Below are 16,488 nucleotides of genomic sequence, written 5' to 3' on the forward strand. Positions count from 1 at the left end.
AATAATGGCTAGACAGTGCTCAGCACAAAGAGCATATTCATATACTGGAATATAAAATGAAAACCAGTAAAATTGCATGGGAACACATGAAAACATGTAATTTTGCCCTACTGACCTCAAATGAGAACTAATAAATAGCCATCCAAGTACAAAGAAAGATGAGAAGTATATGATGTTAAATTCAAGCTTATACAGAAGCTACAGATCAGTACTTTATTTTTTCATACACTATCACTGGTGAGAGGGCATGGCAAATCCCTGGTAAATTATGTGAAACATTCTGCAAAGCTTTACTGTTATTCAGTTTTATTCTTATAATACAGGAAAAATTAGTAGTTAAATTAATAAGTCTAAATGGACCTTTGGAATTAAATCACAGTCATGCTCCGTGTACCGATGTTTCAGTCAGTGACTGACTGCATATGTAGTGGTGGTCCTACACTATTATAATGGAGCTTCCTGTACAGTATACCATTTTAATTTGTGCATATTACACGGTTTAGTGTACCTTGTCTATGTTTAGATATACAAATACTTACCATTGTGTTACAACTGCCTATAATATTCCATTCATAACATGCCACACAGGTTTCCAGCCTACTAGGAAAAAGCTGTATTATACAGCCCAGATGTATACCAGCTATACCATCTAGGTTTGTGTAAGTACACTCTATGGCGTTCATAAAATAACAAAATTGCTAATGATCAATTTCTCAGAACATATCCCATCACTAAGCAATGCATGAATGTATATTGTAAACATATATATGAACTCATAGAGAAAGAACAGAAAAGCTGATCTTAATCTATTTATTTGAAGGGTACTATGAACTTCTGACAATTTCCTAAGGTTGTATAACTCAAGATCCATTGTAAATTATTTTGTCAAATTACACAAAATATATATATGAGTTTGTGGAGATGCTACTAAATAGCTTAAAGTCAATAATAAAATAATCATTAAGTAATAAAAGTTGAATTAAAAACATGAAATATACCTATATCTTTTCTAAAACTTGACATTTTTTACTAAATATTAAATGTGTTTAAAATTAAAAGTACCAATGCAAACATAAGGTGCATACAAAAGATATTAGGATGAATATCTTGGTTTTATGAAAATAAAACTAAGGCAATTATAAAATAATGAGAGAAATATCGAAATGATTTTTCCTAGTAATTAACAATAAGAAAAGGTCTAGAAATAGTTGCAAGCCACAAGAAATTAATAAATCCTACTTTTTAAGTTTTCTATAATCATAGTGAACAGATAATCAGAATAATCAAAAGAAATAAAATTGAGCATCCTTTTCAGTGGAGTATATAATAACACCTTTAACAGCCCCTTGAACATAATACATGATAAATATTAACAACTAAGAGAAATAGCTAATCTTAAAATACTTTGATTCAAGGAAACCATCAACTTGTGTTTAAGTAAAATCTTCAAGAAAGTGCTAAACACATCTTTAAAAATTATATAATAGAAATCAAAAACATGCCTGTTGAATATGTTTTTTAATTTCTGCATATCCTTTCATTATGACGTTCCATAATAGTTCATCAGGAGAGCAGGGCAAGTGGTAGAAGTCCTCTTTTATAAATGTCAATTTAGGGGACCTACTTTTGTCCATTAATATCTCTTAGAACCCAAGTCCCTTCTCCTTCATTATTCTCCACTCTCACCAAAATTCCAAAGATCATTTATCTGGAAATCAGTGTTTTGCAAACCTAAATCCAATCCTTACAGAAACCTGTGTCCTCTCTTATCTCTGTCCTTCCCCTCTACCCTTGGTCTGATTTCTCCTTTACCTCTAGTGACCAATTTCTGTACTACCTTCCCAAACTCTAGGCTTAACTTTCCAGAGAAAAGGTGATCTTAAAGATCTACGTCTTTACCCAGTGGCTGTTCTAAGCCTCCTATTGTGGGATTCTGCTGCTGCTATGTAGTCTCACTGACCACAGTGAGCGACACAGAAAAATACGACCAAGGACAAATGATATGGTTGAAAATTGTGAACAAAGGTGCAGAGACACAAAGATATTCTAAATAAGATACAATAGAGCACAGGGACACATGACATGTCAAGATGTCTGAATTTGCCATATCTGCAATACAACGAGTTCACTGACTGGAAGAGTGCTCAAGATGCCCAACTGGTAAATAAGTGACACAAGAGGAGCTTGACACATTGTGGAGTAGGTGCTACAGTATGAAGAATAGGGTTCCAAGAGCAAAGAAACTGAGAACCAGGGAAGACAAAAGCCTGAACTTAAGTGAACTTACCAAAGATGGCTGACACTTGATGCACTGCACATACAATGTTAGTCTCAGAACAGAGAGGAAATCTGAGACTGCAGGATCTGCAGAAAGAGAAGTAAAAACAGAGAGAGAGACACACACACACACACACACACACACACAGAGAGAGAGAGAGAGAGAGAGAGAGAGACAGAGAGAGAGAGAGAGACAGAGAGAGACAGAGAGGAAATCTGAGACTGCAGGATCTGCAGAAAGAGAAGTAAAACAGAAAGAAAGAGAGAGAGACACACACACACACAGAGAGAGAGAGAGAGAGAGAGAGAGAGAGAGAGAGAGAGAGAGAGAGACAGAGAGTTAATCTGCGACTGCAGGATCTGCAGAAAGAAAAGTAAAAAAAGAAAGAGAGAGACACACACACAGAGAGAGAGAGACAGAGAGAGACACAGAGAGAGACATAGAGAGAGAGAGACAGAGACAGAGAGGAAATCTGAGACTGCAGGATATGCAGAAAGAAAAATAAAAACAGAGAGAGAGACAGAGAGAGAGAGAGAGAGAGAGAGAGAGAGACAGACAGAGAGAAAGAGATGGTACTGGGAATGGAAGTTACCTTGTCTCCTACTTCTCTCTCTTGCAATCTGCTTAGCAATTTCTTGATAAAAGAATATGGACAGTGCTCGCTTTGGCAGCACATATACTAAAATTGGAATGATACAGAGATTAGCATGGCCCTGCGCAAGAATGACATGCAAATTCGTGAAGCGTTCCATATTTTTATGGAACAGAACTGAGGCCCCAGAAGCAACACCACACATCTACAACCATCTGATCTTTGGCAAACCCAGCAAAAACAAGCAATGGGGAAAGGACTCCATGTTTAATAAATGGTGTTGGGAAAACTGGCTGGCAATGTGCAGAAAGCAGAAACTAGACCCCTACCTGTCACCTTACACTAAAATTAACTCCAGATGGATCAAAGATTTAAACACAAAACCTAACACCATAAAAACACTAGAAGAAAAGGTAGGCAAAACCATCCAAGACAAAGGCATAGGCAAGGACTTCATGACTAAAACATAAAAAGCAATGGCAATAAAAGACAAGATATATAAATTGGATCTAATTAAGCTCCAGAGTTTCTGTACAGCAAAAGAAACCATCATTAGAGTGAATTGGCAACCAACAGAATGGGAAATAATTTTTGCAATCTACCCATCTGACAAAGGGATAATATACAGAATCTACAAAGAACTAAAACAGATTTACAAGAAAAAAACAACCCCATTCAAAAGTGGGTGAAGGATATGAACAGATACTTTTCAAAAGAAGACATATATGAGACCAACAAACACATGAAAAAATGCTCATCATCACTGGTCATTAGAGAAATGCAAATCAAAACTACACTGAGATACCACCTCACGCCAGTTAGAATGGCGATCATTAAAAAATCTGGAGACAACAGATGCTGGAGAGGACGTGGAGAAATGGGAACACTTTTACACTGTTGGTGGGAGTGTAAATTAGTTCAATCATTGTGGAAGACAGTGTGGCGATTTCTCAAGGACCTAGAAATAGAAATTCCATTTGACCCAGCAATCCCATTACTGGGTATATACCCAAAGAACTATAAATCGTACTACTATAAAGACACATGCACATGTATGTTCACTGTAGCCCTGTGTACAATAGCAAAGACCTGGAACTGATGCAAATGCCCATCAATGATAGACTGGACAAAGAAAATGTGGCACATATACACCATGGAATACTACACAGCCATAGAACACGATGAGTTTGTGTCCTCTGTAGGGACTTGGATGAATCTGGAAACCATTATTCTCAGCAAACTGATATGAGAACAGAAAGCCAAACACCGCATGTTCTCACTCATAGGTGGGTGTTGAACAATGAGAACACATGGACTCAGGGAGAGGAACGTCACACACTGGGGTCAGTTGGTGGGGGTAGGTGAGAGACAGCAGGAGGTGGGGAGGGAGGGAAGGGTAGGGAGGAATAACATGGGGAGAACTGCCAGATACAGTGTGCACCTAAAGTAAAAAAAAAAAAAAATATATATATATATATATATATATATATATATATATATATATAAATTAAAAAAATATATGGATAATTCAGTTTTTTTAAACAGGAAAATAAAAATAACATTTTTAGTAATTTACTGGGTTTCTCAATGATTTCTCAATGTTATCTGTACTCAGCAGACCTATCATATGCAGATTTAAACTATATTTGGAGAAGTTGTTGCCACAGTGTTGAGTTTTGACATACAAATCTATACACATGAGTACACATGAGCACATGCACATACACATACCTGCATTGTTTATTATGAAATTACAATGTTATTTCAATTTCAAAACCTTAAATTTTGAGATTCTGCAGAGGTAATCTATGATAAAATTCATTATTCTCATAGCCTGTAAGTTTACTATAGTTAAAAGATCTACAAATGGTCTATTAACATCAATTTCTTTTGCATCTGCAGAGGTTGTCACTCTTGGTAGTTCTTAAAATAGTAAGAAAAACCTAATGAGAATAATTAATAGTCTCCGTAAGTTTCAATCTTTTTTAAGTTACAAGCTTTTCCACAAGTGACAAAACACAGGAGATAGTTCAGTTCAGGCACATTCACTATTCTAAAATCCAGTGCTGCAGAATTGTGAGATACGTAGTTTGGTTTAGATAAGATTTATAACTTTTACCTTAATTTCATATTGATTGTCTTTGCATAAAGACATAATATTCCATATGATTTTTTAAAATCTGCATTTTCGTAGATAATTAGAAGAATTGAGAATGTTAGATGATTAAGCCAAGTGCCATGGAAAGAAAAAATTCCATAAGACTAATAATTCTGAATATTAAAATTACAAGAAAAAGCCCCCAAAAAGTGACATTTTATATTTTATTAAAAAGAATTTTAAAACAAAGTATTTCCATAAAATTAGACCTTTTTTACAGAGGAGAAAAGATCTTAAGAACCTGGTTTTTAATAGACCGAAGTCATCACAAAACATCTATAATTTGATGAAATTCTATTTGCAGTAGCGTAAGTATACTCACTGAAGAATGTACTTTGAATTCTAAAGCCATTTTTCTTTGTTCTCTTAGAAATCTTAAATAACTAGGCAATTAACATGTTAAAGCGCATGTCGCATGTGCTCTTTTTGCATTCCTTTACCAAGAGTCTCATCAGTAGTAATACCAGGAGAGAATACACGGCTGCTATTATTGCTTTTATGCTTCCGGAACGTATTTGCTTTTCAATGCATACAACAGCTATCAGCACACACAAGGATACTAGCATCAAGGGCCTTTATCAGTGTTGTCTGCTTACAATTTTAATTTGACAAGTGAAATATAGTTTTAATTTGTTTGATAGGTAACTTTCTTATTTACCAGAAGCTTACGCATATCACCATCCTGTACATCAAATTTAGAAATATTACCACTGCTAAAATTGTGACAAATATCTACATATCTGCTGTACCTTCTGAACAACATTTTTCAAAGAGGAGTCCATAGAATACCTAAATCGAAAGGGCTACTTGTTATTAACGCAGTCTCTGTGAGAATCTTCAATAAAATGAAATTCAACAAAAACATTTATTGCAAATAGTTTTCTTAACTATTTCACTAAAATTGCTTTAAAAATTATTAAAATACTATGAAGTTATGATGATAATTTGGGGTAAAAACTTTTTAATGAGCATTTTTAAAGTTTGTAAGTAACAAAAATTCAATGGTCCCATTAAAAATAAGAATAGTCTTCCGACATTTAAATCAACATCAACTATCCCATTCCCCATTTTGTTTATTAACATAAAAATTACACAGTGTAAGGGTAATTTTACAGGAAAATATAACATACAAACCCTGATCCATAGACAAAAATCACACATAAGAGATTCGCATTGCTTCCCAGAGCAGGCGAAGGAGAACGACACCTCTTTGTCCTCAACTGCTACCACACTTGCCTTTGCCTCTCTGCAGCGGCCATGCTGGTTTCCATGCTGTGGTCTCGGACTCGCCAATCATCCGAGCTAGAAGGGCTTTGTACTAGGCTACGCCTTTCCCAAGAACGCTCTTCTGCTGAGCCCTAGATGGCTGAGAATCCATTTTCTTTAGAAGTTTGCTCAAATGCCACTTTATCAGGTAGACTCCCTCAACTCTGGCACACTTCACCGATATGTCTATAACTTTTATAAGAGCATTTTGTTTATTTCTTCTTAGTCCTTATCATTACATTATAGCAATTTATATATGTAATTACATTATAGTAATTTAAATATGTAATTGTTTTCTTGCTCACTCTGCTAAAGAGTGAGTACCACAGAGGCAGACTTCTGTCTCGTCTTTTCGCTTTGGAGTCTCCAATGCTTAAAAATAAATCTGGCACACTGTAAATACTCAATACATTCTTACTGAATAAACTAAAACAATGTGTAGCTGCAATTCTGCAGAACCCAGTGCTATGTGACTCCAGTAGGTCCTGTCAATGAGAGATCCTGGCAGGGAATTAAAAGCAAGAGGAGAAAAGGCATTTCCCCCCCTTCTGCTTCTGGCTCTGGCAGCAGAAGCAGAGCTAGTTCAGCAGACTCAGCAGCACGGTGCTCACTGGCTCCAGCAATAGGCAGTGCAGTAGTAGCAACTGAAATGTGGATTCCATCAACGACCTAGATGGGTCCAGGGGCTTCAGTTACCCTGTGGGCTCCAAGGTTCCTGTAGCATCAGGAGGTGTGTGACTCAAGCATTGCTGAAAAATAGAAAGTCAGTAATTTGAACAGCAGAAGTGGCCACGGTAGCATGCCATTACAGGGCTCTGAGTCATTGCCTTTTGCCCCTCCAGCCAAAGAGGTAATAGTAGTTTCCAGCAGTAAATGATAATTATGTATATTCTCTTCCCCTTTTACTCTTCCATCATTCTAATACTTTGGAAAAAAATTCATGTTTTAAATTCCTTCTCTTTGAATTAACTAAGATGTTTCTGTTGTCCTGACTAGATAAGACTGATGATACATTGCTTTAAAATTAATTTTCTGCCAAATATCTTCCCTTTTTAACAAGGATACCTGCTCTTCACAGTGCAGAAATTTCATAAGATATTAAATAATGCCAAGCAGTCTCCATTATCTTCGTCCTTTCCACGGCCTTGTCTTACCTTTTCTTCATCTTTCTTACTAGCAACATAACAGGCTGACACTGTACACCAGTAATAAGCTTTGTGAAAATGGCATAATTACCCCATCCTCTGTAGTAAGCCAGAATGATATCTGTAAGTCCCTGAAAAGCACAATATTTGTAAGCACAACCATGAAAAAGTACTTTCCAGGATCGTAGTTAATCTTCCTATTGGTACTATATATCTCACCTATTAATAGATGTTTGGCAGAACTGACACTTGAATGCATAACATCAATTATGTCCAGATAGTTGATAACACCACCATTTCTGTGACTTGTTTGAAGGTGAGGAGTGGTGACCTAAAAAGTCTTAAGAAACATAATTATACTTGCAGGATCTTACCCAGAAAATGAAGCTAGGATCCTTTTTGTTCTTACTGGCAACCAAAATTTTGTTAAATATCCCTCTTTCCCTTTTTTACCTAAGGGCCAATACACCATTCTCAGCGTTTTGGCAATGAAGACTGTTGTTCCTTCAATGTGAATGTTATAAATCATGTGACTTTATTTTTTATCCTATCAGTTACAACAAGGAAGATTTTAATAATTCTGTCCCTTTCTAGAAGTTCTCAAACACTTTCTAAAGAATATCAAGTTAAAAGAAATAAAAGTCATCTTTTCCCAAAGTACTCTCAATCCAATCCTGAATCCAATAAGTCATAGATCACCACAGTATAACCAGTTGGAAGGCACTGCCAAAATAATTTCCATGATTGTATGTATATTACACATACTTGTATAGTCCCCAACATTTGGTAGGTATTGTTGTTATAAAAGTAAGGTTATATTGTACATACAGTACAAAATAGATTTTTTTTTCATTTATCCATGTTAATTCAACGTACCCATGGCATGGAGCTTCAAAATGTCTTGGCTAATGAAAGTCTCATAAATTGACAAAAACTACTGTGTATTACTGAAGGTCTCATTCTCCATGAGTTTTAGTTTCTATTAACAGGTTGTATCTGATGACCAAATATTATAATTTATGCAACAGAAATGACATTGGCTCATTTCTATTCCCAGTGAAATGTGTAGCTAGAAACAACACTAAGCACCACTTCCTATGCAGCCATGAAATCAAGTTTATTTTCGATATGTGGCTTGTTATGTTAATGTATTTTAGGTCAAAGATTCAGAATGAGGAAATCCATGGATGTGTTTCCATTTTGCTTGCACAAACACTGTAGGTTTTGCATAATGGCTACGAGACTCAGTAACAATGCCATTAATCATCTGTTCTTTCAAATGTTTCCTCCTGTCCTCCTCCTCATAACAAGCGATTCTTTGAGCTCAGTCTTTGAAGGGCCACGACTGACAAAGATGAATAGGGTACTTAATCACATTGGCACGTGCCAGAACCTATTTCTGTGGCAAACACACTCCACGTAAACCTGCTTATTCAGTAACACCCTAGAGATAATAAGGGATTTCCAAAATCCAATGTCTCTTTCCATGCTTTTTGTCACAGCCACATTCTCTGTTCCTGAAAAGCCCCTCTGTTTCCTTCAGTGTTTCCTATACAGTTGACCCTCCCTATCCATGGGTTTTAGAGTATTTTTAATGATATTCTGATGATTTTCAGTACCATTTAATTTCATTTTCAGTAATCCATGCAACTGGGAAAAAAGATATATATGCAAGAATAGATTTAACTCATTACACATGAATTTAAATTAAACAGACAGTAGCTTTCACATTTTCTTCCAAATTACAAATGTAGTTTCTTCCCTCTGTGGGATTTCACAAAACAGGTAACACCATTTTGCAGTCATGCCACTACATTAGTACCTTTCTTCTCAATAGTTCAATGACTATGACACATTAACCAAGACTAATAGAAGTCATGTCTGATCATTACTCTCTTCTATGATGAGGTATGTGAGAGTAACAATTATTCAAATTAGCAATAAAAAGATCGGTAGGTTTATAAATAGGCAGCAGGCTCAAGTGTCCTCTTTACACCTATTATCCCGGGGTAATTATTAATAGTTTCCATTTTATCTTAAATGAAACCGCCTGGATAATACTCCTCCATTTTCCCATGATACATAGTACAGAATAAATCAAAGCCTCCTAGTAGGGAGCACCTGTAAGATCACCAAAAATTCATAGAAAATCATTACATGTTTTCATCAATTTCCAAAGTTTCCAAGATCTATATAAGGGCTGTTAGAGGTCACATCTAAAGTGTGAATTAAGATCATTTCCTGAAATTGGAAAAAGAAAAAAGTGCAGATTTCCAAAATCCCTATGTTTCTATTCTTCTCTGTGTTGTATTTAACAGCACTTCTTCAGATTTTACTACAGACAGCATCATCCCAGGGAACAGGTCTACCACAGGTCTATCAGTGAAATACCAAAAAACAAAAGACAAAGCAGTTAATTGTTTACTAATCTATAACTATTACATATTTCTAATAATGCTTTGTGTTTAACTCTCCTTAGCTTTCCAAGTACTTCTTGATGAAAATGAGTTTACTCAGATGTCAGATGTTAACTTTGAAGAAAAAAACACACACTGGTAAAAATAATTGACTTCATATTGAATTATCCTACATATTTGATGGCCACATGGCTCTACTTTAGATCATAAGTAGAAATTTTATATCACAAAAATTAACATGCTGGCCTGTAGTTTTTCCCACAACTTCATGTTCCCCCTAACACTGGCAAATATATATGAATATGACCTTATTTTGAAAAAAAGACTTTGCACATGTAATTAAGATAGTATCATAATGAATTAGATACTCCTCAAATCCAATGACTGCTGTCCTTACAAGGCTGTGTGAAGACACAGATATACAGCGGGGGAAGATAAAGATGGAAGGATGGAGGCAGAAAGTAGAGCAACGCACCTAAAAACCAAGGGATTCCAAGGATAACAGGCAAACACTGGAAGCTTAAGAAGGGCAAGAAAAAATTTCTTCCTCAGCCTTCAAAGGGAGCTTGGTCTTGCCAGTTCCTTGGCTTTAGACTCTTGGCCTCTAGAACTGTGAGGCAGTAAATTCCTGTTATTTAAGCCAATCAGTTCTGTGATTATTTCTCACAACAGCCCTAGGATACTAATACATAATAAAATATATATGATATATAACAATTCCTGAGGTCAAACTTTTAGCTAGTCATAATGGGTTACTGAAATTATCTACAAATTATATTTCATACATATTATTTAAGTAATTTATGAATGGAGAAGCACTGAGAATGAGAGTCTTTTACAATCTGAATTATCATTTGGACTCTCAAATCAGACAAGTCATAGTTGGAACGAGGGAATGAAGGCAGGAAGGCATCGCTGAGGCGTAAAAGTATCCTTCTCCGTTGTCTATGCTAAGACATCCTTATGTTTTCCCATTTCAATGAAAATCTATTTCTGATCCTTAGCATGGTTCCTCATAACAATATGTAAGTCACACCACAAATACTAAAAAGTAATCATAGAGGCTGAGTTCACTGCTTTAATATTTTTCAATAGTCTGGATAATGAGACAATAGATGTAAATGTTGCCCTTCGTTTCTAGACATTGTCTCAGTTAAGGGTTAACTTTCAAATATGCATCTCAGTTTCAATAGGTGTTTTCCTTGTTCAGCACTATCTGCAACAAAATAGATAACTGCAACAACATTGATTTCTTAAAACTGAAGCAAATATTACAAAATCAATTATTTTCTGTTTTTCATTTTTAGGTTTTAAAACCTTTCAAGTTTTAAGATTTAAAATTCTGCAATGAGGATAAAATATTTTTCCCTAATAACCGTCTGGCCCTAAATAACAGCATTAGCTAGTTCACCAGTGAGGACGACTTCATTCCCTTACATTACACTTTCCATAGTCAAAGGAAGGAATTGCCACATTCATGTACCCTGAAAGGCCAAGATGTGCTGAAAATGTATGTCACATCACTCACACTGTCAATCAACATAATCACAAATATTTATGAATTTTGCAATTCATCGAGAAAAAAATTTTACATAAAGAAAGTCACTATATTGCACTTTAATTTCAGTTAGCACCTCTCCCTCTTTATTTTGCTGTTCTCTCTCTATATATGTAGCTGCATTTGACTTTCTGTTTATATTCGTTAACATCTGCTGAGGGACAAATGACACATTTAGTTTTATACAGAAGGAACAGGCTGCAGAAGAGCATATTTTGAGGACATTCGATGCAGACTGCATTTCTAAACAGAGAGCGAGTCTCTGAAAAGATGACTCAGCCTAGGAATGAGAATACATAAAGACACATCTCTGATTCAATGACATCCTCTCTTCTTCCTAAATGTAAACCTGAAAAGCCAGAAGAAAAGGATAGCTTGCTTTGCATCTTTTCCCAGTACCATCAGGTTCCAGCACCTACTAAGATCTGCTTTCAAAGAAATAAGAAAATGGATTATACTTGCTATAAGAAGAAATTTGGTTTGCTAATAGCCACATGACAAGATTACCATATAGCATGAAAAATCCTGACAAACAGCATGTGTGTGTGGTGTGTGTGTGCATGTGTATGCATACGTGTGTTTACCAGATAAGTATCAAACACATAAAAGAAAAAGATAACTGGCATAGAATTCCAATTGATTCTGTACAAACACTTTGCTAAAACTTTGCTAACACTTTGCATTAGCATTTATAGAGGCCTTAACAGGGAATTACAACAAAATATATCTCTAAAAATCATACTATCTTTATTACAATAACGTCAAACCATATTTTCATAATTCTTCCTAAAATACTATAATAATATTTGGAAAAATAGCTGTTTTAATTTTGTGGTAACTTTTTTCAAGGACTAAGGGCGGAAGTTTCTAAAAATTTTAAAAGATGGCTTATACTATTCAACCCGAATGGATAAATGAAAACTTGCAGAACCAAACAGGCATGTAAAAGGCCCTCTATCCAACAGGTAAGTGAAGAGTCTTGCTTGTGTTAAGTTGAATTTCCCATTGAGGTGATGAAATAATTCCTTGCTTTGAGGGCCCTTCTTTCCCAAGATAGGAAAATGATAAAACGTAAAACTCAAAAATCAAAATTATTTAGCCAGGATAAAGACAATATAAGAGCTCCTTAGGAGAAAAGCAACACCGATGCAAAGTGAGGGAGACCTGATGCCACAGGCCTGCTGATACCTAGTCTGAAAGGAAGATCATGGCTTGTGGCTGGTAGTTTTAACTCCCATGGCAGAGCAAAGAACTAAAAGTCGTTCATGTGAGACTTAAGCAGGGACCGGGCTTACTGCTTGAATCCAGACTTTTTACACCATTTCATTGTCCACTTTAACACATGAAAGGATGCTAAAATCAAGTAAACAGAGAAGGGTTCTGGGCAGTCTGTAAACTTAGTTTGGCAATAAGAAATCAATCGTTCTGAAGAAATCCAGGTGAGGGAAGTAAGCAAATAAACTCAACATCAGAAATAAAAAGCAAGCGTGGATGAAAATAACATCCCTATGTAGTCTGAAAAGATTCATAAGTGTATTTAAGATGTTAATGATACAAATAATAGAAAAACCTCATTTATAAAAACAGTAAAAATAAAGGAGGGGGATAGAGTAAAATGAGGCTAAAAGAAGAGGATAGCAAGAATGTTGGAAATGTATATCTGCCGTCATGCATTGCTTACCAATGGGGAGGCCTTCTGAGAAATGCATTGATAGGTGATTTCATCATTGTGCAAACATCAAGGAGTATATTTACACAAACCTGGATGATGAAGCATACTACACACATAGACTACATGGTGCAGCTTACTGCACCTAGGCTACAAATAGGTACATGGTCTTACTGTAAGATAAGACCGTAATGAATTAGGGTACTCCTCAAATCCAATGACTGGTGTCCTTATGAGAAGGCTGTGTGAAAACACAGATATGCACAGAGAAAAGATGGTCATGTAAAGATGGTGGATCAAAGCAGATGATGTATCTATAAACCAAGGTATGCCCAGGATTGCAGGCAAACACTAGAAGCTTTAATACTCTAGGCTATTGCAACGCAATGGTAAACATTTTTGTATCTAAACATAGAAATGGTATGATAACAACGTAAAACAGTACAAAAGATAAAAAATGGCACACCTGTGTAGGGTACTTACCATGAAAGGAGCTTGCAGAGTCGGAAATTGGTCTGAGTGAGTCAGTGACTGAGTGGTGAGTGAAGGTGAAGGCTCAGGACATGCCTGCACGGTACTGTAGACTTAACAAACTCTATACCCTTAGGTTACACTAAATTTATTTTTTTCTTTCTTCAACAGTAAATTAACTTTAGGTCACTGTAACCTTTTTTTTAACTTAAAAATTTTTTTAAACTGTGGTTCATTCCGAAAAATACTACCTAACACACAAACATGGTACAGCTGCTTAAAAATATTTTCTTACATCTTTATTCTACAACCTTTATTCTATTTTTTTATTTACTTTTCAATTTTTGTGTGAAAAACTAAGCAAAAAACACAGATTAGCGTAGGTCTGCACAGATTCAGGATCCTCAATCCACTGTCTTCCACCTCCTTGTCTTGTCCCACTGAAAGGTCTTCAGGGGCAAAAGCAGGCATGGAGCTGTCATCTCATATGACCACAGTGCCTTCTAGAATCCTTTCTGAAGAACCTGCCTGAGGCTCTTCCAGAAGACAGGTCACACTTTTCAGAAATTTGTCCACGGTGGTTTGCTTGCTTTGCTTCTTTTATTCATCACAGATTTGCTTGTTAGTAGAGAATACGCCATGAACATTCTTCTCTATTAATGAAAACCTTTTGGTGTTGGGGTTCATGTTTTCAAATCTTTAGGAAGATTTGTTTAGGTCTGCAAACGCTTCTACTAAACATGTGTGAATTTTCTGGAGGATTCTTTTTCTTTTCTGGCACTTTTGTTTCTTGTTCATCTATGCATTCCTATTCCACTCATCATTAAGCAATTGGTCAGGAACCACCTATAAGAGGTCCTCAATATCATCCTCATCCATGCCCACGTTAAAGGTGTTTGCCATCTCAACCACAACTCTGTTGGTTTTTGCACCATCTACATTCTCGGTATATCCTTTGAAGTCAACAAACTCTCGTGTGCCTTCTTCCCTGAACTATTCATACATTCTTTCCTGACATTATCCCAACCCCGGCAAGATTCTTGATGTGGTCATCCTTGCAGACTTGCAACAGCGTCCTCTCAGTGTATTCGTCTGTGGCAGCAAGAGCACGGACAAAGATCCTCCCCACATTGTAGGCCTTAAACACTGCTATAACCCACGATCCCCTGGTTAGATCAAAAGGTGTATGGAGAGAGACACGTGATTTTGTTATTGGAATAAAGATTACCAATAAAAAGGGGATATTTGGAGCATTATCAGTGATAAGCAAAAATTTGAAGGTATGTTATTCTTCAAACAGTACCTCTCCATTTTGCTGGCATAGCAGCAACTCAGCGGCATCTTGAAAGAGAAGGTGGGTCATCTACGACATCTTATTATTCCTGTAGCACACTGGCAGTATGTTCTTACTGACATACTTGGAGACCCTGAGATTTTTTTCTGTACCAGATCACAAATAAATTCAATTTGCAGCCCATAAGACTGCCCCTAAGCAAGACTGTTGTTCTGCCCTTAAAAGTCTTGAAACTTACCATAGACTTGACCTCATTTTGGATGAAAGTCCTTTTAGGCATCTGTTTTCAGAATAGAGAGGTTTCATCCATATGTAGTAATTCTCCTCCAAAATCTGCTTATCTAGAGTTCCCAAAAATTCTTCAGCTGCTTTCACATCAACATTCACACACTTACCACTCACTATTATATCACGGAATGAGTAACAACTCTTGAATCATTTAAACAACACATAGCTCGCAGTAAATTCGGCATCATAGACAGGTCAAGCCTTGCTTTCAATACAGTGAACAAACTTTTTCCTTAAGTCATAACTGTCATGGTGCTGAGAAGGCTAGACTTCTGTGCCTGGTCTTCTGTGTCTGTGTCTAGATCACTGCAAGACTCTCCATATTTGATACGGGCCCTTCTCCAATTTTTGTTAGTTTTGTTGCTTTCAATGAGCAGATACTTTAACAATTTCTATCACTTTGTTCTTGTCGTTCAAGATCATAGTTATGGTGGCATGGGACATGTCTGACCGATGGGCAATAATCATCAATTTCCCACCTAGATAATCCTTAATCACTTTTTTTTTTTGAGACAGAGTCTCTGTCCCCCAAGTTGGAGTGCAGTGGTGCGATCTCCACTCACTGCAACCTCCGCCTCCCAGGTTAAAGAGATTATCTTGCCTCAGCCTCCTGAGCAGCTGGGATTACAGGTGCACGCCGCCACTAATTTCTGTATTTTTTAGTAGAGATGGGGTTTCATCATGTTGGTCAGGCTGGTCTCGAACTCCTGACCTTGTGACTCGCCTGCCTCGGCCTCCCAAAGTGCTGGGATTACAGGCGTAAGCCACTGCACCCAGCCTTAATCACTTTTAATTTTGTTCCCAGGTTGGTCACTTCAGATGGCTTCTTACTGATTTTGTATGCGAGTGATCACAATGAACAAAACAACACAAAATTAAATCAACACAAAAGAAAATGATGTAATCGAGAGACACAATAAACATGAGATGGACAAGGCTGCCCACATAACACGACACACTGTTTCACAGTAAACTTTTTTTATCAGTAGAATGAGTACACTCTAAAATAATGATGAAAGTGTAGCATAGTAAGCACATAGACCAGGAACACAGTCATTTATAATGTTCAAGTATTATGTACTATACAGAATTACAGGTGCTACACTTTCATATGACTAGCAGTGCAGTAGGTCTGTTTACATTAGCCTTACCACAAATACAGTAGTAATGCATTGTGTTACAATCTTACGACAGCTAAAATGTTATAGGCAAGAGGAATTTTTCAGCTCCATTACAATCTTATGGGACCATCATCCCATATAGGTGGTTTTGTGGCACATTACTTTGCACACACACACACACACACACACACGAACACACATACACATATATAAGCTGGAATCAGGCTAGGA

At 36.5% G+C, this 16,488-nt stretch overlaps 1 protein-coding gene and 1 non-coding gene across 4 annotated transcripts in view; one reads left to right on the forward strand and one right to left on the reverse strand.

Annotated features, from left to right (window-relative positions):
- Positions 1 to 16,488, reverse strand: part of EPHA6 (EPH receptor A6) — a 999,349-nt gene that overhangs the window by 886,245 nt on the left and 96,616 nt on the right. The gene's annotated exons all lie outside the window — the stretch shown is intronic.
- LOC118150052 (U6 spliceosomal RNA) lies at positions 2,934 to 3,036 on the forward strand. Its single transcript, XR_004737813.1, has one exon. It is a non-coding gene; the product is annotated as a U6 spliceosomal RNA (small nuclear RNA).

This window comes from Callithrix jacchus, chromosome 21, assembly GCF_049354715.1.
Source record: "Callithrix jacchus isolate 240 chromosome 21, calJac240_pri, whole genome shotgun sequence".
NCBI lineage: Eukaryota > Metazoa > Chordata > Mammalia > Primates > Cebidae > Callithrix > Callithrix jacchus.